General features: G+C 44.2%; 1 long non-coding RNA gene across 6 annotated transcripts in view; it reads left to right on the top strand.

Moving 5' to 3' along the window:
* The window catches only part of LOC126933467 (uncharacterized), an 85,367-nt gene that overhangs the window by 40,148 nt on the left and 17,574 nt on the right, over nt 1-27,645 (top strand). For 3 of the 6 annotated variants that reach the window (XR_007718597.1, XR_007718600.1, XR_007718599.1), the window contains exons 1-6: nt 8,094-9,007; nt 19,823-19,921; nt 22,324-22,427; nt 22,602-26,339; nt 26,711-26,831; nt 27,103-27,255. This is a non-coding gene — a long non-coding RNA (uncharacterized LOC126933467). Of the gene's footprint in view, nt 1-8,093; nt 9,008-18,944; nt 19,048-19,822; nt 19,922-20,945; nt 21,069-22,323; nt 22,428-22,601; nt 26,340-26,710; nt 26,832-27,102; nt 27,256-27,645 lie in introns of those variants that run through there. The other 3 variants (XR_007718601.1, XR_007718602.1, XR_007718598.1) reach the window with 3 other exon arrangements.

Below are 27,645 nucleotides of genomic sequence, written 5' to 3'. Positions count from 1 at the left end.
AATAATTGGAAGCAGGAACTTGAACAGATGTGTGTACACCGGTGTTCAAAACACTGTTTTGCATGATATTCAAAGGGTGGAAACCACCTAAATGCCCAAAAACGAATGAACGGATAAACACAACGTGGTGTATACACACAAGGGGATATCATTCAGCCTTTAGAAAACGAAGCTCTGATACGTGCTTCAACATGGATGAATCTTGAAGACAATACATTGTGTGTAATAAGCTAGGCTAACGTGTGATTCTGTGTGAAGTTCCCTAGAGGAGTCAAATTCACAGAGACAGAAAGTAGAACGAAGGCTGCCAGGGGTTGTGGGGGAGGGGTGTGATGGTTTAACAGACACAGAGTTGTACTTTGGGAAGATGAAAATGCCCTGGGCGTGGATGGTGGGGCTGATTGCACAGCAACGTGAATGAACTTAATGCTGGTGAACTGCACACCTAAAAATGGTTACAATGGTAAATATTATGTAATATCTATACAGTAAAAATGAGGGCTTTCTCACAAATACTATCAATACTTCTGAAGGTATTTTCAACATTGCACTATACATAAAGCATGTGTTTTAAACGTTACAATATTATATGATAGATATTTTGGCAATTCTTTCCTGTATTCCTCTTCTGTATTTTATCTTAATGTATATACAGAAAACATCCAAAGCTTTAGAAAATTTGCCCCTTGGCATCAACTTTGGACTGTCCTAACACAAACTGTTCAATATATTAAAGAGAAAATTGAGTACAGTTATGAGAGTGGGGTAGAACCAGAGGCCAAGAGAGAGGCAGGTGCCTGCCACAGTAGAAACAAAGGTTCACACAGAAGATAAAGGTTCACGCAGAAGATAAAGGGACACGCGGAAGATAAAGGTTGACGCGGAATTTAAAGGTTCACGCAGAAGGTTTCCTTTTACACTTTCTGTCTCCATCTTCAGACATCATAGTCTGCTCATTCATAACCTGTTCTATTTTACTGACTTGGCTGTTTAATAGGTTACTGAGCTCTACTCGGCATGGTGCCAGGCCCTGGGGGATTTAGTGCAAACCATTCGGATTTTATGCTGTGAGGAACTGAGGACAAGGGCTTGTGAAATGAAGGCCTGAGATGAGTGATTCCTTCTCCGCAAAGCAATTTTAGTATCTACTGAGAAAGACTATTTCAGCCTTCTAAAACAATGACTTCTGTTGGACTAAAACCAGAAAACAATGCCTTTTAATGTGAGCGAAAGCGATGGAAGATGTATTTTAAAGGTACAAGGTATTGATCTTAGAGTCCAGCATCCTAGAAACTTGAAGTTTATTATTAATCTAGAGAGTGGTTTGACAAATCAATGCCTAACTTGCCTAAGCTGGTAATTCTATTTAGTGATTCCACTTTTTCCCTTTAAGGAAATGAAGAGATAAACGTCTGTAATGATTGTGTAGTAGAGATAAACGTGCATAACGATTGAATTGTTAACCATTTTCTATCTTTATATCATGCTGCCTCTGTCTCCTATCCACATTTTGAAAACCGACGACCTAATTTTCAAGCATGGAACGTCCAGAGCATTTAGGATTAGACAGGGAGGCTGATGTGCTTTTTACTCAATTTAGAAACTAAGTTATTGGGGCAGAGTTTTAACCTGAACAATAAGATTAAGAGCAAGAAAATGTCAGAACCTTAAGTCAGCAACTTACTTGCCTCCAAACTGATGTGCAAATACATCATGGGGCTGCAGAAAGTGCATGGATTTGAACAGCTGGTCTCCCGGCTGATGAGGGAACCTGACTTACAGTGTCAGAGATGAAAGTGAATGGGTTTGAACGGCTGGTCTCCCGGCTGATGAGGGAACCTGACTTAGAGTGTAGAGATGGGTGGGGAGATGGCTGGAGGAGGACCTCTGTGAGGCTTTCCCAGGCCTCGAACACCAAACCTCACAGCAGATTGAACGTCAAATGCAGTAGCATCACATGATAAATACAACTGATGAAGAAATACGTTAGTTGCAATCATGTGGCCAAGATGAAAAAAGTAACTTTTTTGACTAATAAATCAGGTGTTAATTTTAAGTTTGTAGCTTATGTTTCTGGTTTTGAAGCCGTTTTTTAGCTTTGAAGTGCTCATGGTTCTGGGGGTGACGATGCCCATGTTGCCTCCTGGATAAGGCGACCCTGAGGTGAGAGGCCAAATGTTTCCATCAGGTCACACCCTCAGCTATGGGCCCAGTGCCCAGACACTGCCTATCAGTGGATGAATACAAGCCCTGAGAACGGGGTGTGAAATCAATGCTACGTGAGGTCGATTAGCTCCGTCAGTACATCAGACTTCGTTGCAAACATCGTTCGAGCCCTGATCAATGCAGTGCAATCTTAAGTAATTATAGAGACAAGCCACAAACAGAAACTGAGAGTCCACAGTTTACAGAGAAGGAAACACAGGTAATTTCACCACCAGCAGGGTCTCCAGCGTCATCTTATTCTCTGCCTGGCATTTGAGAAACTCCGATGAGCCTAGAACAGATTTGGAAGCCTGATAAGTCCCACACGGCCGGCCTAGAACAGAGACCTGCGATGACCTAATCCCAGCCCGAGCCGCTCACGTTGCCGATGAGGAAGCCCAGGCCAGGGAGGGAGGGTACGGGGCCCACCTGGGCTAATGCCACATGGGGCACGTCTCTAGGCCTTGGCAGCTCTCTGTGAGTCTTTTTGTTTTCTTGCACATTTATTTCCGTGTGTCGGGAAAGAAGGCATGTTCAATTCCGCATTGCCTCCCCTCTAGGGAAGTGTCAGCACCTCAGTCTCCAGCACTGGTGCTCCAGGCACGCTCGTGTTCGAGGAATTGAGAGTTACAAGAATCACCAGATAGGGGAAGTTAGGGAAAGGACGTAATCGGTATTTTGAGTAAATCGGAAGCGCCGTCCCACCCCAGCAAGCCCTGAGGACGTTGCACGAGGCACTGGCTGCGCCTCCCAGTGGGTTTGTGCTGCTGCGTTCAGCCTGAGGGCAGAAGAGGAAGAGCCTTTGGGTGCTGCTGCCATGAACCGGGTGAGCAGTGTCCCGGCTCCCAGAAATGTTCTGAAAGCAGAGCGACAGCATTTCCGGTCAGATTGGATTTGGGGGGCAGAGAGACAGGAAGGAAGGACGCTCCAGTGCTTGGCCAGAGCACCTGGAAGACGGGAGCTGCCTTGAGCCAGATGGGAGGGCTGCAGGCTGGGGCGAGGTGCGGCCAGGACAGCATTTAGGTGACTGGATATTCCAGAGCAGAGGCGAGGTGGACAAACGCGTGGTGAGGTCGAGAGTTCAGGGCAGAAGCCCAGGCTGGAGGACCTTGGCTTTCATCACCAGTGGGGGTCCCAGGGGCACCCACTCTGTGCATCCCAATAACAGCAGAGGCTGAGCCAGGGCTGCTGATGTGAGGGGTGGGGGCAGAGGTCAGGTGTGGCGGCTCACACCTGTAATCCCAGCGCTTTGGGAGGCCCAGGCAGGAGGATTGCTTGAGTTCAGGAGTTTGAAACCAGCCTGGGTGACATGGTGAGACCTTGTCTCTACCAAAAATACGAAAATTAGCAGGGTATGGTAACACATGCCTGTCCCAGTTTCTCAGGAGGCTGAGGTGGGAGGATCCCTTGAGCCTGAGAGGTCGAGGCTGCAGTGAGCTGTGATCATGCCACTGCACTCCAGCCTGGTTGAAGGAATAAAGTATGACATTTACAAAACTACTATATATACAAGGAAGTAAGTTATTTTTAAAATAAAAATAAATTTCAAAAATGAAAAATAACTATGATTTGAAAAATAAATATTTAGTAATAATATAAACAATATGAAGTATGAACAAATATAATAATTTTATTTAACAACAAAAATACTAAAATGTCAAGAAGACACACAAAGTTGAATATTATCAAATCCATATTTTTGGCATCAAAAATGGTCAAACAGCAATTTCATCTGGTTCAACCTAATACATGTTCATGTAACTCATATGATGCTTCTTGACAGCTGGAGAAACAGCCGTGCTCGGCCTCTTGCCAGCGAGAGCCCCACATTTTCAGTGGCTGGTGAGGAATATTCTCAGCTGACGTGAGACGCCCTCCTTAGCTCTTCCCGCCAAGCCTGTGTGCCCTCACATAGAGGGTCTTGCATGAGCACCTCCTCCTGTGGTCTCGCCCGTTTCCTTTCTAGCTGCCTTGGCTTGTTTGTGTTGCTATAATAAAATACCTCAGATGGGGTCATTTATAAGGAACAGCAATTTAACTCTCTGCTCTGGAGGCTGGAGGTGCACAATCAAGGCACCGGCAGGACCGGGGTCTGGTGAGGCCCTGGGGGTTCCACTCAAGATGGTTCCTTGCTGCTGCTGCTGCTTTTGCGGGGGACGGAGGCTGTGTCCTCACATGGAGGGAGGGCCAGAGGGCCAGAGGGCAGGAGGAGTACGGACTCTCTCTGAAGCCTCTTTTATGAGGGCATTAATCACTTTCTCAAAGGCCCCACCTCCCAATACCACCACACTGGGGGTCAAGTTTGGGGGTTTTTGTTGTCATTGTTGTTATTTAGTTGTGTAAGTTTCTTATATTTTTTGGATATTAAACCTGTATCAGATATATGGTTTCCAAATATTTTTTCCTAATCTGTAGGCTGCCTTTTTAAAATTGTTTTCTTTATTGTGTGGAACTATTTAGTTTGATGTCTTCCCACTTGTTTATTTTTGTTTTTGTTGCCTGTGCAACAAATAATTGCCAAGTCCGATGTCAAGGAGCAAAACCAATTGTTTTTCTAGAGTCTTTCAGTTTCAGGTCTTTAATCCATTCTGAGTGTGTTTTCATGTATGTGCAAGATAAATATCTAATTTCATTGTTTTGCATGTGGATATTCAGTTTTCCCAGCACAATTTATTGACAAGACGATCCTTTCCCTATTGGGTCTTCTTGGTGCCCTTGTTGAAAATTAGTTGACCAAGGTTTATTTCTGGGCTCTCTTTTCTGTTCCACTGACATGTGTGTCTGTTTTTATGCCAGTGCCATGCTGTTTACATTACTTTAGCTTTCTAATATAATTTGAAATCAGAAAGTGTGATGCCTCCAACTTTATTTTTCTTTCTTGGTTTGGTTATTTGTGGTCTTTTATGGTTCCATATGAATTTTAGGCCTTTTTTATATCTGTGGAAAATGCCATTGAAATTTTTATAGGCATGGCATTGAATCTATTTATCACTTTGTGTATTATGACTTTTTTTTTTTTTTTTTTTTGAGACAGAGTCTTACTGTCACGCAGGCTGGAGTGCAGTGGCGCAATCTCAGCTCACTGCAAGCTCCACCTCCCAGGTTCTCCCCATTCTCCTGCCTCAGCCTCCTGAGTAGCTGGGACTACAGGCATCTGCCACCATGCCTGGCTAATTTTTTGTATTTTTAGTAGAAACAGGGTTTCACTGTGTTAGCCAGGATGGTCTCCATCTCCTGACCTCATGATCCACCTGCCTCAGCCTCCCAAAATTCTGGGATTAAGAACATTTTAACAATGTCAATTCTTTTGATCTATGAACATAAAATACCTTCCCATTTATTTGTGTCTTCTTCAGTGTCTTTCCATTTTACTAATGTTTTATAGTTTTTAGGGTACATATCTTTCTTTTTTAAATTTTATTTCACTTTAAGGTCTGGGATACATGTGCAGAACATGAAGGTTTATTACATAGGCATACATGTGCCATGGTGGTTTTCTGCATCTATGAAACTGTCATCTAGTTTTTAAGCCCCTCATGCATTAGATATTTGTCCTAATACTCTTCCTCCCCTTGACCCCCACCCCCCAAACAGGCCCAGTGTGTGATGTTTCCCTCCCTGTGTCCATGTGTTCTCATTGTTCAACTCCCACACATGAGTGAGAACATGTGGTGTTTGGTTTTCTGTCCTTGTGATAGTTTGCTGAGAATGATGGTTTCCAGCTTCATCCATGTCCCTGCAAAGGACATGAACTCATCCCTTTTTATGGCTGCATAGTATTCCATGGTGTATATGGGCCACATTTTCTTTATCTAGTCTATCACTGATGGGCATTTGGGTTGGTTCCAAGTGTTTGCTATTGTGAACAGTGCTGCAGAAATCATACTTGTGCAAGTGTGTTTATAGTAGAATGATTTATAATCCTTTGGGTATATACCCAGTAATGGGTCAAATGGTATTTCTGGTTCTAGATCTTTGAGGAATTGCCACACTGTCTTCCACAATGGTTGAACTAATTTACACTTAGGGTACATATCTTTCAGCTCCTTGTTTAATTTATTCATATTTCGTTCTTTCTGACACTATCATAAATGGAATTATTTCCTTGATTTCTCTTTTGGATAGGTCAATATTCATGTAATAAAAATGAAACTGATTTTTGGATGTTGATTTTGTATTCAGCAACTTCACTGAATTCATTTATTACTTCTAATTGTGTGTGTGTGTGTGTGTGTCTGTAATCTTTAGGGTTTTCTACATACCAGATCATTTCATCCACAGTAGGGATGTTTTTAATGTCACCTTTCTGATTTGGATGTATTTTATTCCTTTTTCTCATCTGATTGCTCATGCTAGTAATTCCAGGACTATGTTGAAAATAAGTGACAAGTGTGGGCATCCTTACCTTCTTTTGGATTTTAGAGAGAAATCTTTCAATTTTCACCCATTGACTATGCTGTTAGCCACAGTCTTCATAAATGGTCTTGATTATGTTGAGGAAATTTCCTTCTAAACCTGCTTTGCTGAGTTTTCATCATAAAAGGGAGCTGAACTTCATCAAATATTTTTTCTGTATTTATTGAGATAAGAGGGAGTTTTTTATTTTTTAGTCTATTAAAGGGGGGTATCACATTGATTTTAGTACAGTCAATCAATCCTGTATCTGCTGGATAATCCCACAAGGTCATGATGTGTAATCTTTCTAATTTGTTGTTGAATTTCTTTGCCTAGTATTTTATGATGAGTTTTATATCTATGTTCCTTGGAGATAATTGAACTATCATTTTCTTGTGGTGTCTTTGTCTGGCTTTGGTATCAGGGTGATGCTGGGATCATAAAATGAATTTGGAAGTATTTCCTCTAGCTTCAGGTTTTGGAATAATTTAAATGTTGGCACTAATTTTTCTTTGAATATTTGTTAGAATTCGATCCTGAAGCCGTCTGATCATGGGCTTTTCTTTGATGGGAGATTTTTGATTATTGGTTCTCTCATTTGTTATTGGTCTGTTCAGATTTCTTTCTTCATGATTCAGTTTTGGTAGGTTGTAAGTTTCTAGAAACTTACACATTTCTTCTAGGTTATCCAATTTGTTTTATCCAATTTGTTCATTTGAGTTTTGTTTTTTTTGTTGTTTTTTTTTTAATGTAGGCATTCATCACTAAAAACTTCCTTCTCAGAACTGCTTGTGCTGCATAAAAGTTTTGGGGAGGATGAAAACACTTTTGCCTGTTTCATGATATTAAATATTTAAAAAAAGTTTCTTTGGCCCTTTGGTTGTTCAAGAATGCGTTGTTTAATTTCCCATATTTTTGAATTTTCCAGCTTTCCTCCTGCTATTGATTTCTAATTTAATATCATTGTGTTTGTAAAAGGTGATTGTTATGATTTCAGTCTTGTTAAGTTTGTTAGAACTCATTCCGTGGCCGAACATGCTGTGTCCTGGAGAGTGTTCTGCGTGTGCTTGAGGAGAAGCTGTTGGGGGACTGCTATGTATAAGCACAGGTGGAGTGTAGCTCCTAAGGAGGTTTTACTGATGCGTTCTCATCCTGGGACCCTGAGATGCTGTATTCCTTGTGATTTCATACGCATGCTACAGTTTATGCTACAAGTATTACCTCTGAAAAATGCCACCAGCTGTGATGACTACCTGGGTTCAGGTTAGACTCTTCTCCTTAATGATTAATACAGGTTATTTTCAGACCAATTCAAAGGTATGAAACAGGGCATGGAGCATGACTTTGGCATTGTGTGGACTTGGACTGGAACCCTGGCTTTGCCACTTCGTGGGTTTGTGACTGGGATGTCTCACTTACCTTCTTCACACTGATTCTTTTCACTGAACGATTTGGATAACTAAGGAAGAGAAAGAAGGTTGGATGGAGTCTGAGGGGATTCTGAGAGTGAGGGCTGGGGGTCCCCAGGTATTTACCATTGTATAATATTTGGTCAGATTGTTGATTTCCTTGAACTTTCTTAAGAAGTAGTGTGCTGGCATGCTATTTGGTAACAAAGCTTCTCCCTACAGGAGAGATCTTACCTAACTTTTAAAAAGTGAGGGGTAAATTTACTGCTCAGGGAGGTTGTTTACACTTGGAAGAGTGACTTACCAGATGTCAGGACATGGACAGCATTTAGATGGAGCTGCTGGATGGTATTCACTTGTGCGTGTGCATCATGAAGTTGAGTGATTTCTGACAAATGGCTCATGTGCTTTGTCAGCAGGTCCCTGTAGTGACCAGAGGAGCATTGTACAAATGTCTGGCAAAGCCATCAGGACCTTTGACAAACTCAGTCTTCCTGACATGCCCCCTCCTGCCGTGTTAACTTTGTTCATTATTCTAATTGTCCTGAGGCACTAGAAAGACTATTGACTAAATCAAAGAGCTGTACTGAGAATTCACCCCAAGGCCCACGCTAGCAACTCTAGCTGAACTGTCTTTATTTCAGAGGAATGTTGAGAGTTAAACCTGGTCCAATACAAGCATGAGATGATGGCTGGGATGAGCAGGTGTGGAGAAAGGAGTGGCATTAAGAGATATTTAGGTGGAAAATGGACCATGAGGACAAAGGCAGAGGACATGGTCTGTGTAACTGGATGGGGGATGGTGACATCACAGAAGCAGGGAGTTCACAGAAGGTCAGGGGTCATCAGGAGCCAGGTGAAGGTGCTGCACTTGATCAGAGATCACTGAGTTTGAGGTGAATTTGGAATGTCCAAGTGGGTGACTCCCACGCAAGCAGGCAATGCTGTCTGCAAAGGTAACTGATATCGTCTAAGGTCCTTGGCCAGCCTGGACTCAGGTAGGTGTCCTGTTAACATCTTTTTAGTACTTTTAAATTTCTGTATCAAATAACAAAGAGTAAGTCTACTTTCTTTTAGCTTAGAAATCAGTATTTGGCTCAACTGATGTTCATTGTTTGCTTTTTTGACAAACAAGTGGCAAATAGTCTTGTTTTTGGACACAGGATCTTACTCTGTTGCCCAGGCTAGAGTGCAATGGCACAATCATGGCTCACTGCAGCCTCAACTTCTTAATCCCAGGTTTAAGCAATTCTCCCACTTCAGCCTCACGAGCAGCTGAGACTATAGGCATACACTAACATGCCTGGCTAATTTTTAATTTTTTATAGAGATGGTTCTTCCTGTGTTACCTAGGTTGGTCTTGAACTCCTGGGCATAAGCAATTCTCCCACCTCAGCCTCTCAAACAAATTGCTGAGATCACAGGCATGAGCCACTGCACCCAGCCTGACCAGTAATATAAACAGCTGCTCCAAAATCACAAATGAACTTGATGGCAGTATTAGGATTGAAGTTATGGTTATCCAAAGCCACTCTGACCCACGAGATGACAGCGTTCCTGTTTACCATATTCCTACAGGTTCTGCAGGGCAGAGTGGATGGCCATTGTGTGCTGTGTGCTCTGAGGAAGCTTCTTCAACTGCTCTGCGAACTGCAGCAGTTAGGTGTAGTATACAAGGCAGTTACATGGACAGTGACCCAGATACAGACCAGTCTCAAGATAAACAAAAGGAAGATACCTCATCTGCAACCCATGGCCTGAGTTTTTCATAATGCCCAGAATGGTGGTGCAAGGTGAACACTATGTTAGAAAGCTACCACTGGCTGGAGGACATGCCACGGGGACAAAACCAATAAAAAGCAGGACAGAGAAACCACCTTGCAGGAGCATAAAGAAATCAGCGAATTGAAATTTTTTTGTGACGCTGAGTGAGGTGGAATACTGACCGTATCGCATCCTAATGGCGTCTTTTTGTCACACGTTGTCCAAGCACATTTCCATGAACACACACCCCAAGCAGGTTACACACTTAAGCTGCATCCTTGACTCACCTACATTTCTAAGGGCGTCTGCCTTCTTCAGCAGCCCTCTGTGGCTTCCACACCTCCCACACCAGCCAACCTGAAACAAGGTTTCATCTTCCTCTAGGAAATACTCAGGGCCTCGCTTCCTCCTTCAACATCCACTGTGTCTTCCACACCCCATCCTGAACCAGGTGCCCGAATTCCGAGTTCCGTGTTCCTTCTGTCACACGTGGCTAAAGACCAGCTGCTACCTAGAAAATCACTGCTTTCCATAGCACCCTGCCGAGTCTTACATGAAGAGTTTTCTCCTTAGAGACGTGGATTCTGATTCAGATATTTGCTTTCATCATAAGCCTTGGAGCAAAGAGTATAAAGGTGTTTTCTTCTGAAAGTTCCTTTGGTTGACCACCAATCCCCAGCCTCAGCTGGCTCCCTTAGTGTTGTTTGCTTAATGGATCTCTTACAGATGTGTGTCAAATGCAGTTCATAAGCACAAAGACATCTGGAAAACAAAGAGTCGCTATATAAAGACTGAAGACACCATGTTTATATTGAATTAATAAGCTGATTCTGAGATTTTTTGAGAATAACAGCCTACCTGGCATTTATTCTCTCGGAGCATTAATTAATATTTTTCACACCAGTATCCTAGTCAACATCTTTTGAGCTTTGATTTAATTACAAAACCCTAACACACCAAACTGTGTGTTTTTCACATGGTAAAATATCACACATGCACTAAAGCCTTCAGAAGAATCAGTTTACTGTGGATTCTTTCCAATATTATGAAGTTCTCTTGTCCAAAAACACAGTTTTGAAAGATGAGGTTAGATTTATTAGTGCTGTGTTGGCTGGGATTTCATTAAGTGAGAGGGGTTTTGTAATTTTCTCAGACCAAGCAAATTTTATTGGGCCAAATTATTTTTAGGTAAATCTATGGGAATCTCTCCAATTTGTTACATGCCCTAAAATCTTGGCACACTGAGATTTTTTTTGTTTTTCTTTAGCAAATTCCCTCCCTGTTCTCCCTCTTTGATATTATTCCTAGTAACAATGCATTATTGTTTCCTGTGGGTCTGAGGACAGTGGCAATTCAGGGCATGTTTGGTGGTGTTGGCACATCACGGAGGAGACGTTCCCCACGTGGCCTTCCCTTTCCTGCTATGTTGTGGCCTCGGGCCCTGGAAGTTGAAACGGGGCGGCCAGGCCGAGGACCTTCTGTGCTGACGGCTCCGGTGCCCTCAGTCATCAGTCTCTGTCACGCAAACTTGTTACCTGTGTACAGAGCAGCTGCTAGACACTTTCTCAGACGACGAACGCATTAAGTAGTTTTTTCATTCCTCCATTTGACAAACCTTGACTTACAGCTGAATACATGATCGCGACCGAGCTGAGCACCACAGATCAAACCACACCCAGCTCGCGTCCAGCACTCAATTTATGGTACATTTATCTAAAGCTTCAAACCAGGGTATGCTCAGGGCTTACGTGTAATATGCTAAAGAGTCTGCATATCCTGTTACCAATCTCCTGAGACATAAACTCCCTAAGGAAAAAAAATTCTTTTTCTAAAGAGACTGGCTTGTTTTCAAGCTTACGAAAACCAGCCAGAGGGATCAGGCTAAGTTTAGACAACTAAAAATAAAGTGAAAGCTTGGGTTTTTAAATTATGATGATGATGATTATTTTAAAATTCATTTTTGAAATGCACTTATATAGTGGAACAACACCAGATTAATGAAATTTAATCGTTATTATGAAGATAAGTCTGTTTTTGGCTCAGATAAAATGAAGAACTTCTGTAATATTTCCTTTTTTTCTCTTAAAAACCAAATGTGCATAATTCTGTTGGAAGAATAAAGATTATAATTGTGAACTTTACCATCATCTTCAATCTGCTTGTCACTTGTTTCTTAAAAATCACTTTTAGCTCAAAAAATCTGATCTGTTTTTGTTTGGCCTGTTGCTGTCTTTTAAAATGTATTTTCAGACATATATACTCTTACAAAATGGTATTTCTGATGTAGATATAAATTTACCAATTGATATTTGATTTTCTTTTAAATATTATACTCTTAACATATACACTAAAATTATAAAGAATTAGAAAAGATTCTGAAAAATAGCAACTCTGGTCCCACTCTTCGACTGTTATGGAGGAAATATCAGATTTTTGTGGCAGGTAGATATAACTGGGAGGTAGGTACTCCCTGTCATTGTTGAAACCACGAATGTACATTTTCTGAATCTCTCTAAACAGGAAGATTCTTGTCAGAACATAAAGAACAATGTAGAAATTTTATGAAGTAGGTGTTGTAAATGTAGGTTATAGAATAAATTCCAGTGAGTTATAAAAATGCAGGGTTTAAAAACAGCTGTATAGAAGAAGTGATGTTAGCAAGATGGTGGAATGGGAGTTTCCAGTGCTCTTCCCCTCACAGAAACATCAATTTGGATAATAATCCACACATGAAAATACCTTCATAAGGGCTAGTGTGAGACACTAAAGTACCTTGTGGAATAAAGAAGCAAAAATGTATTTAAGAAGGTAGGAAAGACAGTTTCATGTTACCCATGTCATTCCTCCACCAAACCTGCACAGCACAGCACAGAGATTTATATCCTCTGTTGCCAGGGGGTTGGTGGGGGAATGCACCAGCCATCTGACTTTGCCATGGGCCCCAGGACCAGGTCCACCTCCAAAAATTTCAGGGCCAGACTAGCCCCTGAAGCCCCAAGCTCTAGGCCCAACAACTCTAAAGAAATGGAGATACATGAACTGCCTGGCAAATAATTCAAAACAATCATCTTAACGAATCTCAATGAGTGACAAGAGGACACAGATAGACAACTGAATGAAATCAGGAAATACACAAGCAAAATGAGAAGTTAGAAAATAGATATAAATCATTAAAAATAACCAAATAGAAATTCTGGAGCTGAAGAACAAAATGACTGAGCTGGAAAATTCCATAGAGAGCTTCAACAGGAGACTCAAACAAGCAGAAGGAAGAATCAGTGAAATCAAAGACAGGTCAATTGAAATTACTCAGTAGAACAACGACAACAAAAGACTGAAGAAAGTCTATAGGACTAAGAGACACCATCAAACAAGTCAATATATGCATGGTGATAATTCCAGAAGAAGCAGAAAAAGAGAAAGGGGGCAGAAAGCTAATTTAAAGAAATAATGATGGAAAAATTTCCAAATCTAGAGACAGAAATGAATATCCAGATGCATGAAGCCCAAAGAAGCTCCAAAGAGGTTAAACACAAAAAAACTTCATAGACACACATGGCAACCAAATTCTTAAAAGTGAAAGACAAATAGAGGATATTGAAAGCAGCAAGAGAAAAAAGTCTCCTCACATACATAAGTCTCCAAAAGCACAGTTATGTTTATAGTAGGAACAAAAAAGATAAAGAGAAAAGAATCAAGCATACCACTGATCAAATCACAAAGAAAAACAGCAAGTGAGGAAGAAAGGAGATACAGAATAGCCAAAACAAAATGGCAATAGTGCATCCTTACCTATCAATAACTACTTTAAATGTAGATGGTTAACTTCTCCTGGCAGAAAGACATAGAGTGGCTGAAGGGATATTAAAAGAAGACACAACTCTATACTGCTTACAGGCCGAAAGTGAAGGAAAGGAAAAAGATACTCCATGCAAATGGTAACCAAAAGAGATAAGGGGACTATACTCACAGACTTTAAGTAGTAAACTGTAACAAGAGACAAAGAAGGGCATTGTATAATGATAATGGGGTCAATTCATTGAGAGGATATAACAGTTACAAATATATATGCACTCAACATTAGAGCACTTTAAATGTATAAAGTCAATGTTAACAGAACTGAAGGGAGAAATTGCAATGCGGTAATAGTAAAGAACTTTAGTACCCTACTTTCAACAATGAATAAATCATCCAGACAGAAAATCAATAAGCAAACAGAGATCCTGAACAACATTACAGACTAAATGGACCTAACAGGTATGTACTGGACATTCCATCCAACAGCAGTGGAATACACACTCTTCTCAAGCACATGAGAAAAATGTTCCAGGATAGATCCTATATTAGGTCACAAACAAGTCTTAACAAATTTAAGAAGGTCAAGTCATATGAAGTATCTTTTCTGATTACAGTGGTATGAAACCAGAAATAGATAATGGGGAGTGGGGGGAAGAAATCAAGAAAACAGAATCCTGTTTATAACAGTGATGAAGAATTAAGACTCATAGGAACAAATTTAACCAAGGAGATGAAAAATATCTACACTGAAAACTATAAAACACCGATTAAAGAAATGAAGAGGATACAAATAAATGGAATGATATCCATTGTTAATGAACTGGAAGAATTAATATTGTTAAAATGTCCATACTACCCAAAGCAATCTACAGATTCAGTGTAACTCCTTTCAAACTACCAATGGTGTTCTTCACGGAAATAAAAAAAGTAATTTTAAAATTCATATGAAACCACGAAAGATGCTGAAGAGCCAAAGGCATCTTGAGCAAGAAAATAGCAACAAACAAAAATAAAAACAGCAACAGAAAGCTGGGTGCATCACACTACCTGACTTCAAAGTATACCACAAAGCTGTAGTAACCAAAATAGCATGGTATTGGCATAAAAATAGACTCACAGACCAACGGGACAGAATGGAGAGCCTCAAAAAAAATACATCCATCTGCAGCCAACTGATTTTTCACAAGGGCATCAAGAACACACAGTGGGGAAAGAATAATCTCTTCAATAAATGGTGTTGGGAAAGCCAAATACCCACATGAAAAAGAACAAAATTGGACCTCTTCTTACATCATACACAAAAATCAGCTCAAAATGATTAAAAACATAAACATAGGACCTGAAATGGCAACACTACTGGAAGAAAACAGAGAGAAAAAACTTCTTGACATCGGTGTGGGTAATGATATGACACTAAAAGCACAAGGCAACAAAGGCGAACATGGACAAATAGGGTTGCACCAAACCAAAAAACTTCTGCCCACACAAAGGAAATGATCAACAGAGTGAAGAGATGGATCTACAGAATGGAAGAAAATAATTGCAAACCATACATCTTATAAGGAGTTAATATGCAAACTATATGAGGAACTCAAGTCAATCACAAGAAAACAAAGGACTAGGCCGGCATGGTGGCTCACTTGTAATCCCAGCTCTTTGGGAGGCTGAAGTGGGTGGATGGCTTGAGTTCACGAGTTCAAGACCAGCTTGGGTAACATGGCAAAACCCCATCTCTCCAAAAATTACAAAAATTAGCCTGGTGTGGTGGTATGCACCCGTGGTCCCAACTACTCAGGAGGCTGGGGTGGGAGGATCGCTTGAACCTGGGAAGCAGAGGCTGCAGGGAGCTGAGATTGTGCCACTGCACTCCAGCCTGGGCAACAGAGCCAGACGCTGTCTCAAAATAAAAGAAAGAAAAAGACCCAAGAAACCCCATTTAAAAATGAGTGAAGAACATGAAAGATATTTCTCAAGAGAGGCCTACAAATGGCCAATAGATGTATGAAAAAATGTTCAATATCATGATCATCAGGAAGATGCAAATGAAAAGCACCATGAACTATTACATCACACTTGTTAGAACTACTATCAAAAAGACAAAAAGTAACAACTTTAGGGGAGGCAGTGGTAGAAAGGGAACCCTTGCATGCTGTTGGTGTGAATGTAAATTGGTGCAGCCATATGGAAAACAGTATGGAGTTCCCTCAAAACATTAAAAATAGACCTGCCATATGATCCAACAGTCTCTCTTTTGTGTGTCTATCCAAAGGAAAGAAAATCACTATTTGGAAGAGATGTCTCACTCCATGTTACCGAGCCAAGACATGTAATCAACCTATGTCCATCAAAGGAAGACTGGATAAAGAAATGTGATACATCCACATAAGGAAATATTATTTAGCCTTTAAAAAGAAGGAAATACTGTGATACGTACATATAAGGAAATACTATTTAGCCTTTAAAAAGAAGGAAATACTGCCGTTTGTAACAACATGGAGGAACCTGGAAGACATGATGTTAAGTGAAGTAAGCCAGACACAGAAAGACAAATCCACATGATCACATTTGTATGTAGAATCTAATAAAGTCAAACTCATAGAAGTAGAGAGTAGATGGTGGTTGCCAGGGGCTGGGCTGGGGTGGCGAAATGAAGTGACGTTGGTCAAAGGTACCAAGATTCAGTTACGCAGGTAACTAAGTCCGGGGGATCCCAGGCACAGTGGGTGACTGTGGTTAGTGATGTTGTACTGCATACTTGAAATTCACTAAGAGGGTAGAAATTCAGTGCTCTCATCACACACACACGCACACACACACACACACACGCACCAAGGTCACTATGTGAGACTATGAATGTCTTAATTAACTTGATTGTGATCACCATTTCACAGTGTACACGTATATCAAATCATCACGTTGCCAATTTTATGCAACAAATCTGGAAAAAATGAGATGATTTTTAAAAAATAAAAAATAAATAAATAAAAATAACAACAATTGCGTGGAAATAAATGTGAATACATCTTAGAGCATGAAACAGAGGCAACCCAGTAGCTCCATTATGTGAACGGCCTGCCAGGATTGACGACTCACTCTTAGGATGGTGTAATTTTAAAAGTAAAGTAGATCTTTGGGTCTGCCATTTCCAGATGGTGCCCTGAGTGCTGGGGTGCTGGCACTTTGGCTGGGTCGCGTGCTGCAGCTGGCAGAGCTGGAGAAGTCACAACCCTTCCCGCCGCATGAGGCTGCCCTGCTGCTGCCTGGGTTGGCCAGAGGAACGGTCGCCATTGGAACTCGGTCTGTTTGAAGTTTCCGTCAGTTCCATTTACCAGTTCGTTGTCATCCCCAAGGGTTCTATGATTTTCTGTGCTGCCAAGGAAGATGATGATGAAAGATTTACTGACCTCAATATACAGACACTAAACTTACAATGGGGTTATGTCTCCGTGTCTCCGTAAACCCAGCATATGCCTTGGAAATGTCGTGAGTAGAAAATGCCTTTAGTACCTCCTTCCTAGGGAGCGTCACAGCCTGGCCTGGCCCACCTTAAACACGCTCAGAACACATATCAGCCCACAGTTGGGCAGAATCATCTCCCACAAAGCCCACTTGATATTAAAGCGTTAGTTCTCATGTGATTCGTGGAATGTTTTACTGAAAGTGAAAAACAGAACAGTTTCTACCGAATGCCTGTCACTTTCACGTTATAAAGTCAAAAACTCTAAGCGAAACCATTTTACGTTGGGGAGTCTATACTCTGTTAATGTGCCTTATTCTGGAAACCATTCCGTGTGAACTGAGGAAAAAGTCCAAACAACATGGAGAAAAGCAGGTATTTTCCTATTTCTGATTAAATACAAATGGGCAGCGAAGTGTGGAGAGTTAGCCCGGAGGTGGGAACGGCCTGAGCCGTGTGCGCTCTTCGCCGGCCCTCACAGCTGCAGCCCTGCTCACAAGATTTTGCTGTGCAGTCCTTCCCCTCTACCGTGAATGCAAAATCCTACAGAGATCAAAATACACACATTCAATAAAACCGACAATAACAGCGTCTCACTGGGTGGGCCGAGAAGCTCCGGGAAAACATCCTTTTAAAACTACTATTACCTGGAAGTCAGCAAAGTGGAAAAACTGGCAGAGGAGAGGATTTTGTGAACGGCTCCCCAGGAGCACCTGCTTACATGTGGCTTCCTAAATGGGGAGGCCTGGGGGTTGTAGCCTGGGTGGAAATGTTGGGTGTTTGAGATGCAGCACTTCTCAGGCTCCGAGAGACTGCAAAGTAGCACCCAAACCACCAGACAAGCCCCAGGGGAAATGTGGAAAACGTGGCGCTGACGTGCAGTTACCCACATGTGTGTTCCAGCCAGAAGCCTTTCGGAATACATTGTGGACAGTTCGCTACAAAGAATGAAATGTAAACACATAGTTTAAGATATAATAATCCATGACTGTCCATGGAGCTTGGCGTTTCTGTGTCCCTGTGGCCTTCAGCTGGCCACTTTCCTGGGAAGCAGTGGGCCATCCCTGAAGCAGAAGCTTCTCAAAGCACCTGCACCCTGGCATAGGCCGTGGACTGCCCATCTCACCCAGCCTGAGCCCCAGGCACTGAAACGCAGGAGACTCGTTCCATGTGTTTATTCAAACAGAACATAAATGTGCGGGAATGAGATATTTCATCCTGTGATGTAGGTATTACTGCCCTCTCCTTTTGCAGGTGAGGAAACCCAGCCTGAGACGTGCCGAACAAATAGACTGTGGCCACACGGTCAGGGAGTGCTGGTGGATTTACATGGAAGGCCCTGGACAGAAGCTCGCACACTTCCCAGCTCACCACATCACTTTTCCGAGAGATGCACGTTGATTAAAACACAGAATCATGCCTTTTAAAGGCACCGATGAATAACCCTGGAAACCAGATTCAGCACATAGATACACATGGGAAATACCCATTCATAGCAATGTGGCTGAGAGATTCCAAACCTCACTTTGCAAGAGAAAAAAATACGTGAAAAAATAGTTATAAAAATAATTGAGAGTTATAAGAAAATAGTTATAAGAACATAGTTAATAAGAAAAACCCAGAGTCAAATATGCAATAAAGCAAAAGAGAAAAGATCCATTACGGTAGCGAGCATCGCCAGAGACGGGACTGAATTACTGCTATTTTACCCGGGAAGCCAAGAGCAGCCTGCAAGGGCGAGCTGAGCTGGGGCAGAGCAGGCGCGGCTCAGGGACGGTCACTGTGTCCTCACACGGGCAGGACGGGCTCTGAAAATGGCTATTACCTGTCATTGGCTCCATTTTCCCTGGTGCTGTTTTCTTTGAGAAAAAAGAGGGCAGCGTTTATCTTGGCTTTGCTTTGTGTCTTTCTCCTAGTTTTCTCCTCCCTGACGCTGTCTTGCGGTTTAAGCCAACGTTGCTTAAGACAGTTCAGCATTCATCAACTATTGATTGCAAGTCTAATCAATAACGTGACTGTGTGAGTGTAATCAAAATACTTGAATTATTTTAAAAAACTATCTTAAATATTTTTTCTGACACACACATACACGCGCGCTTAGACAATTTAACTGCAGTTTTTGTGCTAATAAAATTTACATTTTCTGTGCCCGTTAAAACTACCTTCCGACAGCCTTAACTGAAGATGAAAGTCAAGGAATTCATTTTTCACATAATGCCTGGTAAGAAGCTGCCATGCAGATTTCTACCTGGGCACAGAGTGTGTCTGTCCTTTTAAAAAGGGAGTAGAAAGTTGTATAACTTGATACGGAAAATTATTGCCATCCAGGTTTTCCTACTTTCTGGGTAAACGTCCTGCGTGCTGGGCTTTTTCCAGATGCCGGCAACAGATCCTTGGGGTGGTGGCTTGGTGATGAAGCCAGTCACACCCTGCAGGGGTGGCAGCCGCCTGTGACCCTGTGACACAGCCAGCCCTGTGAGTCTGGCGAGGAGCCCAAAGTGCTGGACTTGGTGCACTTTATAAAGAAGGAAATCATATTTTTAAATAGCACTTTTGTATTGTGTTGTCCTCTTATGTTCTGAAATAAAATACGGAAAAAGAATTGAGTGCAAAACTGAAATCCGAATTTATTCTTTAAGATAATGTGGCCAAATAAGTTTAGAAAGTCCTGTAACAGTTCACAAGCCCTGTGGACATGGTGTGGGGCTCGGCTGGGGTGGGGGATTTCTCCTCCCTCTCTGGAGGGAAGGTGGAGCAGGGGGAGTTACAGTCCTGCCCCTCTTTCCTCCCACAGGGAGATGGCTAATGACCACAGCTGGCAGCATTGCTGCCTCCTCAGGACTTGAGTTACTGGATGTCGGAGGCTCACAAAGTGCTCTTTCTGAAGGAAAAGGTAATTACAGTGTTTAAGAGCAGCTCCAGGAAGTGTGTATGGATTCTATAGCTTTGTTTTCTTCTCTCTGGCTAATAGAAATCATCCAGCCCTCCCAAGGAGGCCGCCTTGGGGCCAAATCCCCAAAGTGGCAGGCAGTCCCCTGAGAAAGCATTTCTTTGATGAAAAAAAAAAACAAAAAAACGTAAAACCATTTATCCATTCTTGGTCCAGAGAGCCAGTTTCCCTGAGAGGAGGTGTGACCACAGGGTTGGGCAGAGAGGAGGTGTGACCACAGGGTTGGGCAGAGAGGGATGTGTTTGCTCTGTGCAGTTGTCACAGGAAAAAGAAGCAACGTCTCCTGATTTTGACAGACAGGGCTCACTGGATGGAACAGCAGCTCTCAGAGCTGAACCCGTTCCCTTCTCTGAACTTCAGTTTTATTCTTATTTTAAATTCTTCAGCAATACCTTTACCTTGACAAGAACGAATGATTTGAACATGCGTCCCCATGGCTGACCTCATGAGAGGAGATTTGAGTGAGGCCCCGGGTCCTCCAAGCTGTGCCCAACTTCCTCCCCATTCCCCGGCTCCCCTTCCACGGGGTGCGGTTCAGACCCCTGTCCTCTGTCCTGCGGTGGTTCTGAGTGGCCTGCACTTCATCCTGCAAATCAGCAGGATGCAAATCATCCCTGCAGGTGCCCCACTGCTCACCACTCACCTGAGAGCAGGAGCCAGGTTGGGGCTGGGACTGAAGTTCCCACTTTCGCTAGTGAGTGCTTGGCTTAACTCAGTCATCACACTGTGGCCACTCTGCCCTCTCCCCTCTGTCCTCTGCTCTCTCCCCTCTCCCCTCTGCCCTCTGTCCTCTCCCCTCTGCCCTCTGCCCTCTCCCCTCTGCCCTCTCCCCTCTGCCCTCTCCCCTCTCCCCTCTTCCCTCTTCCCTGTCCCCTCTGCCCTGCTCCCTGCTCTGTCCTGGGCTTCTGCCCTCCTCACCCCTCTCTGCATCCACTCCAGCTTTTCCCCCTTCACTTTCTCCAAACAGCGATTCTTTGAAACTCTAATATCAACAAGATCAGGACAACTGCAATCACTTTACCCGACCTGTCAGTTTCTTATTTAGAAAATGCAGACTATGGAGTGGGATGGGCTCCTCATGGGACCCATGGTAAGTTCTTAGTTTTTGAATTCACAGTCAGATGATTTGGTTAAATTTTACATCCTTGTGTAGCTCACCCCCTCCACATTAGCTGTGTGCTCCTAGGAGTTTTCAGTAAAATTCAAAATATTTTTAAAAAGAAAGAATTCTAGACTAACTATCACCTACAACTGAATAAAACAAAGTATTTTATTATAGCCAAAGGGTTTTTCTGACTTGTCCAGAACACCAAGGTAATCAGTTGAATTTCTTAATATTTTTCTGTGAATGCCCCTGTCTGAGATGGAGGAAATAGCTGATCATTAGTCTAAATAGCAAGACAACTTCTGGAAGGAAAGCAAGATTAACTTTATGTATATGTAACTGATTTTCAGGAGAAAATGCAGGCTCAAATAAATGTTATTTTTATATTATAAAAACTAGACAAAATAGAAAAAAAGATGAAATCACCTTGAACAATACAAACATCATAATTCAACAACATCGCTAATATTTCAGTGTATTGTTTTAATTTTTTCTCTACACTTACATGGCTGTGTAGTCATCTCTATAATATACAGGCAACTATGTATCTGCTTTTCATGTTTATAACTTGATTATAAGCGTAACCCCCTATCGTCACATAGATGTTAAGCCTTCATTGAGAGGAAGAAGAATCTGAGTTTTTATAATTTTATGGTCGGCTTCCTCATGTATTCTTTGCTTTTCTGTGCTCGGCCCCTCCTCACACACTGGCAGCAGCTGGAGGAGACAGAAGTTACTACGAGGACTTCCAGGTTTTCTGAGTTTCAGGCTGACTCAGCTTCCAGAGGCAAATATTCCACCTCTTGCAGCTCCTTCTTCCCTGCTGTGGGCGAGAGGCGGCCCTGGCACGGTCTGTGGCTGGCCGTGGAGGTCGGGGTCTGGTCTCTGAAGTCTGGTGGCTCCTGGTGGGTGGTGGACACCGTTGGGGGCTGAGCACACTGCGCTCCTGCCACTGCCTCTGGCCGGGGACCCTCCGGAGCAAATCCTCGACACCCCAAACTGCCTCCTCAGCCGCTGCATGCGGTCTCCACCAGAACCCCCTGACTTGCTTAGGAATCCTGACTTGGGGCGGCTGCCAGGTCCAAGCCGGGGCTGGGGCTTGGCCGACGGGCACCCACCAGGTACCCACGGCCGCTCGGAGGCTCTGCCCTGGATGCTCTGCCTTCAGATTCCGTCCTGAGCATCAGGAAAGAAAAGACACCAGCTTGTGAGCTCCTTGTCCCACCTTCTTTCACTCCAGATGTCCTTCTCCGGCAGGGGCCTTTCTGGGCAGGGCACTTCCTTGATCTCATCCCCAGTTTTCCAGCCAGGACTGCGTGAAAACTCCTCCAGGCCTGGCTCTTGGTATGTCAAAAAAAGTTTGAGGGATTTAGACAATACATACGTATATGTACACATGTGTATGTGTGTGCGTGTTTAAGGGATTTAGACAGTACATACGTATATGTATATGTACACGTGTGTGTGTGTGTGTGTTCATACAAGTACTTATTTATCCACTTACTTGTCTCTTTACAGCCATGACTTTTACACGTGTTTTGGTGGGAACTCAGCTATCTCATTCCGTCAGTCAGGGCGGAAGTGATGCCTCTTCCTTTCATTTGCATTTCCACCCTGACAATCACAGCTCCCTGAGCAAACGGCTATTTCTGTATGACTAGGGGAAAGATCACATATAAAGGAAAATAAAAGAGAAGAGCACATGATTTAAATATGCCTTTAAGTGATCTCTTTTGCACAGATATTCACTTTGTTTATTCATCTTTCCTGGACATGCGTTGGGAATGGGATAAACTGGAGGGTGTGGTACACAGCGGCATTCCAGAGCCGGCTCTGTGAGGGCTTCAGGCGAGAGCCAGTGCCAGAGCTGCCAGGACCTCCGTGCTTGTCGCCGTGACGCAGGGATGCCTGACCTCAGACGGACGAACGCCGCTGTCATCAGCAGTGGAACTGAGCCGGGTCCTCGGCGGCCCTGCGGAGTCTTGCAGGTGAATGCTCCAGTAAGCGACGGCCACCCCCGGCGTGTTCCTGAGATGTAGAGACGGTTCCAGCTGTGCTCCGTGCCGTCTAACACTCTGGGTTCTCGGTGACGTGTGGTGGAGAGATGCTTGCAGCTGCGAGCGTGCTGTCTAACATTCTGGGCTTGTTCCTGGGTTCTCCGTGATGTGCGGCAGAGGGAAGGCCCGCACACTTTGGGGTACTTTTTCTTTAAATTAGAGAGGATGACACACAGCTGGGAGGTGGGTGGGAAAGTGGGCGTGGTACGAGATGAGTCAGATGAGAGCATTTTGCAGACACCAGGAGCTGTAGAAATGGGAGTTGTCACTATAGAAGGTCACCTAGATGTCTTCCTGGACAATTCTCTTCCACATAATCGACGTAACACTTCTCTGTCATGCCCAAGAAGTCCTGGTATTGTATAGATACAATCAACAAGTTATTTCCATTTTACCCGGACTCAATGTTGAAAGGCCATGGGATGCCAGGACATTCCTCGTTTGTTCCTGTCCTGCGGTGATCACGGGTGGGACGAGGGGATTTCAGCCTTGCTGTGCTGATGGGTCCTGAACAAAGAAACACCAGTGACCATCCCCAGAAACAGCAAAGGGTGGCGGGAGTCAGTTAAGGCATCGAGCAGTTGCTTGCCATGTCTCCACCGTGGTCTCCCACCTGCAGGCGACAGGCCTGTCCGTCCCACCTCTAAGCATCTGTGACTCTAGGCCAGCAGGGAAGCTCCTGGCGTCACGCGTGGCTCCGCTATCCCCGCCTCCCAGAGCAGGGAGGACGAGGAGCACAGAACAGGGGTCCATCAGGGCCGTGGCTGGTGGAGGTGGGAGGCCCTGGGCGTGGACTCCACAGCCAACCAGGAGCCTTGAGCTCCACACAGCCCGTGAGTTAGAACCAGGACTGGCAAGAGTCAGACAATCTCCCCAGCATTTCCAGGTCTCGGTTCTGAAGAAACCAACCAACAAGACACTTGAGCCTTTGCAGTTCCCACGTGCCAGAAAAACTGATACATGCTTGAGAAGCGTGGATGGACAGAAGAGAAAGCGTCTCCGGTGGGGTCACCGCAAAGAAGAAAGGGCGCGTGCAGACACAAGGCACAGATCCACGGGCAGCACCTGGACGGTGCATGCTGCTCCCAGGCCGAACCTTCACTCAATGCTCCTGGAAGCTGGTTTCCGTGTTCACGCCAGCTCACAACTGACCTTCATGCTACACTTCAGGTCCCGTGAGGGCAGCTGCTTCCCCCATCACTCTTGGGCAGCTGGAGCCTAACACGGAACCTGGCATGTGGTAAGCGTGAACTCAAATTTCACGGCAGGCTGAGGGTGCAGGCTCGTGCTTCCCACACACTCAGACTTCACAGCGGGCTGAGGGGGCCTGATCCCAAGCGATCTCCCGCAGCCTGCACTCAGATTCCGCATTCCAAAAGTGCCTGCTCATCTGCTGGGACGCCTGCAGGGCTGGCTCTGATCTGCTTGTCCTGAAATGTGTTAACTGCCTTTCCCTACCTTTTCTCATTGCCATGCCAACTGTGAAAGACTCCAGCCCTTTCAGATGAGGCCCGCAGCTCAGAGATCCACCGTCCAGGAAGTGCTGGACAGACACGTGGGGCGGCCTCCGCCTCCAGCTTCCTCCCTGCTGCCTCCCCCTGCTTCTCATTCAGAAAGAAACGTGTTTCCGGAAGCTGTGCCGTTGCCATGGAGCCTGGATGGCTTTGTCAGTTTCCTTATTTGCAGCCACATGTCATCTCCGGACCCACTGGGCTCCTGGACCCCTGGCAGTCCCAGCTGTCACCTTCACGGTGGTCTGTGGACACCTGCACTGAGCCTCGTGTCCTGTGAAGTCAGGCTCCCAGGGCCTCCACGGCCTCCTCTTACCAGAGACCGCCGCATCTGCCGCGAGTGTAACCTAACACTCAAAACCGTTCTCTGGCTTCGGCCACCTTTTGAACATATTCTGTTGCTTTGTAGTTCCTTTTACCTGTCGTACGCTTCAGTTAACGGCACAGTCCACACCTTCCCCGTGTTGGAGTATTCTATCCTTCCACGTCCAGGTCGTGTGTTTTCATGACGTGTCTCTGACTCCCCCCGCTCGGGCCTGCATCTCCTCTGTGCCTCCTTGTTTCACGGTCTCTCCACGTTGCCTGAATGCCCACTGTGTGCCTGGCTCACTACAGCACCCTCCACACTGGCGGGCGCCTGGCTCAGCTGTTTCTGTAACTTTGATTATATTTATTACTTGGGAGGATATTAACCTAGCCTAATTCTAATTAACTATTAGAATTTAGTTAATCTATATTACGGCATTTTACTTTTTTCTTTCTCTTTTTCTTTTATTTCATTTTGGAAACAGCCTGGGCTTTGTGACCCACACTGGAGTGCAGTGGTGATCTCGGCTCACTGCAGCCTCTGCCTCCCAGGTTCAAGTAATTCTCCTGCTTCAGCCTCCCGAGTAGCTGGGACTACAGGTGCATGCCACCACACCTGGCTAATTTTTGAATTTTTAGTGGAGATGGGGTTTCACCATGTTAGCCAGGGTGGCCTCGAACTTCTGGCCTCAAGTGATCCACCTGCCTCGGCCTCCCAAAGTGCTGGGATTACAGGTGTGAGCCACCACACCCGGCCTGTGTTGCTGCATTTTAAATGTCCAGTCGCGAAGCTGTGGGTGCAGTAATGGAGCTGATTCTCAGCTGCTTCAGCTGAGTGATGTCCAACAGCTGAACACAGGAAGCCTCAACGCAGATGCTCAGGCGGGGGCGGCCGTGGAGATGGAATATTCTCTGGCCCTTCTGTGGTAAGAAAGCCTTCAGGTTGCTGATTATAGAAATGGATGTTTTTAGTCAACAGCGCAGCTCCACCCTCGAACGGAAGAAAATCCTGTTTTCAGCACCACGTATGCCTAAAGCATCATTATTGCACTCCCAAATCAGCTGTGTTGCCACCACACTGAATCTGCTGTGAAATAACAGTGTCTGCCAGCAAGTGGGTGTTTGGTTAATTATTGTCTTTTTATAAAATAACTGCTTTTCCTTTGGCTTAAGTCATTAATGATGTGTTAGTCTGGCCTTGTCATGGATCTGTCACTGGAATTGCACTGCAGGTGGCTTCTTTTTGGAGTGACAGCAAACGGCATTTGAAAAGTGTTGATACTCACGCTGTAGCTGTCCCAGGGCCACACACTGATTGGACCAGGGACAGGTGCCCCACAGACCCTCATGGGTTTAAGCCGAGTCTGCCTAAGTGTGGAACCGTAAGTAGAGAACTAAGGAAAACAAAACCTGAGCGTTTTCTCAGAGTTAGGATTGTTCTTTTGAAAATCTTGGGCCAACTGGGATGACCGAGATTTTTATCCTCTTACCAGTTTTTTTTTTTTTTTTTAATGTTTTCTATTTCTAGTGAAGAACTAGAAGGAAAATATGCCCTTAAACGGACAAGTGTGTTATGGATGGAATGTGTGTGTCGCTCTGAAATTCGTAGGTTGTAGCCTCACCCTCGGGGGAGGAGATTAGGGTTTGATGAGGTCCTGAGGGCGGGGCCTCGTGCTGGGGGCTGGGGTGAGTGTCCTTGTGAGAACAGGCACCAGATCCCACAGGCTCCCTCTCTCTTCCTGGGCCCACACAGAGAAGCCAAGCCCTGTGGGTGCCGTCACGACAGAGGCTGCGGCCCCCGGAGAAGGTGCCTCAGGCGAAACCAGCCCTGCCGGTGCCTTGGTCTTGGACCTCGGCCTCCAGACCTGCGGGAAGTGAGTGTCTGTTGTTCAAGCTGCCCAGTGGATGGTACTTTGTTATAGTATCTTGGGCTGACTAGGACACGTGCCTTGGGAAGTTTGCTGCTGAAATTCTGAATGGAAAGAGTGACAACCAAAATTAAAATGATCTGTGTGAAGTGACATGCTTGTTCATCATTCAATTTAACATAGCCTTAATAGACAGAGTATTGCAATTCTATTATCTTGATTATTCCGTAAATCTTGGGCAGAAATAGGGCAGATAGGATTTGTTCCTGTTTTATAGACAGAGAACCTGAGATGTGCATTGCACACGGCCTGTGCCTTCCTGCAACGGAGGGGCAAGTGGAGACCTCGTCTTCCCAGTCAGCATCCTCCCCACCCCGCCTCCGGGCATGGGAGCCATTGCCACAGCCTGGGACCCCTCTACCTGCAGAAGGTAAGGACGGGTCAAGTTAGATGAAGGATGGCACAGGGAGATACTGGAACGCTGTGCAGCGACTCACTGTGATGCTTTCATATCATTTTAATGTGGAGCTGTGTGGATGCCTGTGAAATGTTTTACACCCTGCATCTTTCCTTTTGAGAATTTTAACCTGCACCTGGTGTGTGTATATGTGTGTGTGTGTAAATACATGCACATTTGCACTTGTATTTATATTTATACTATTTATATTACTATTTAATATAGTTTGGCTAATAAATTTTTTTCTTTATGGTTACAACGTTTGTGTTTTGTCAGGAAAATTTTTTTCTTTCCCAGTATAAAGGCATTTTCCAAGGTTATCTTGTAGGATCTTTATTTTTTCACCCTCCCTGTTCATTTCCA

This window comes from Macaca thibetana, chromosome 13 (genome assembly GCF_024542745.1).
Source record: "Macaca thibetana thibetana isolate TM-01 chromosome 13, ASM2454274v1, whole genome shotgun sequence".
NCBI classification, from domain to species: Eukaryota; Metazoa; Chordata; class Mammalia; order Primates; family Cercopithecidae; genus Macaca; species Macaca thibetana.
This window is presented reverse-complemented; position numbering and strand designations above follow the sequence as displayed.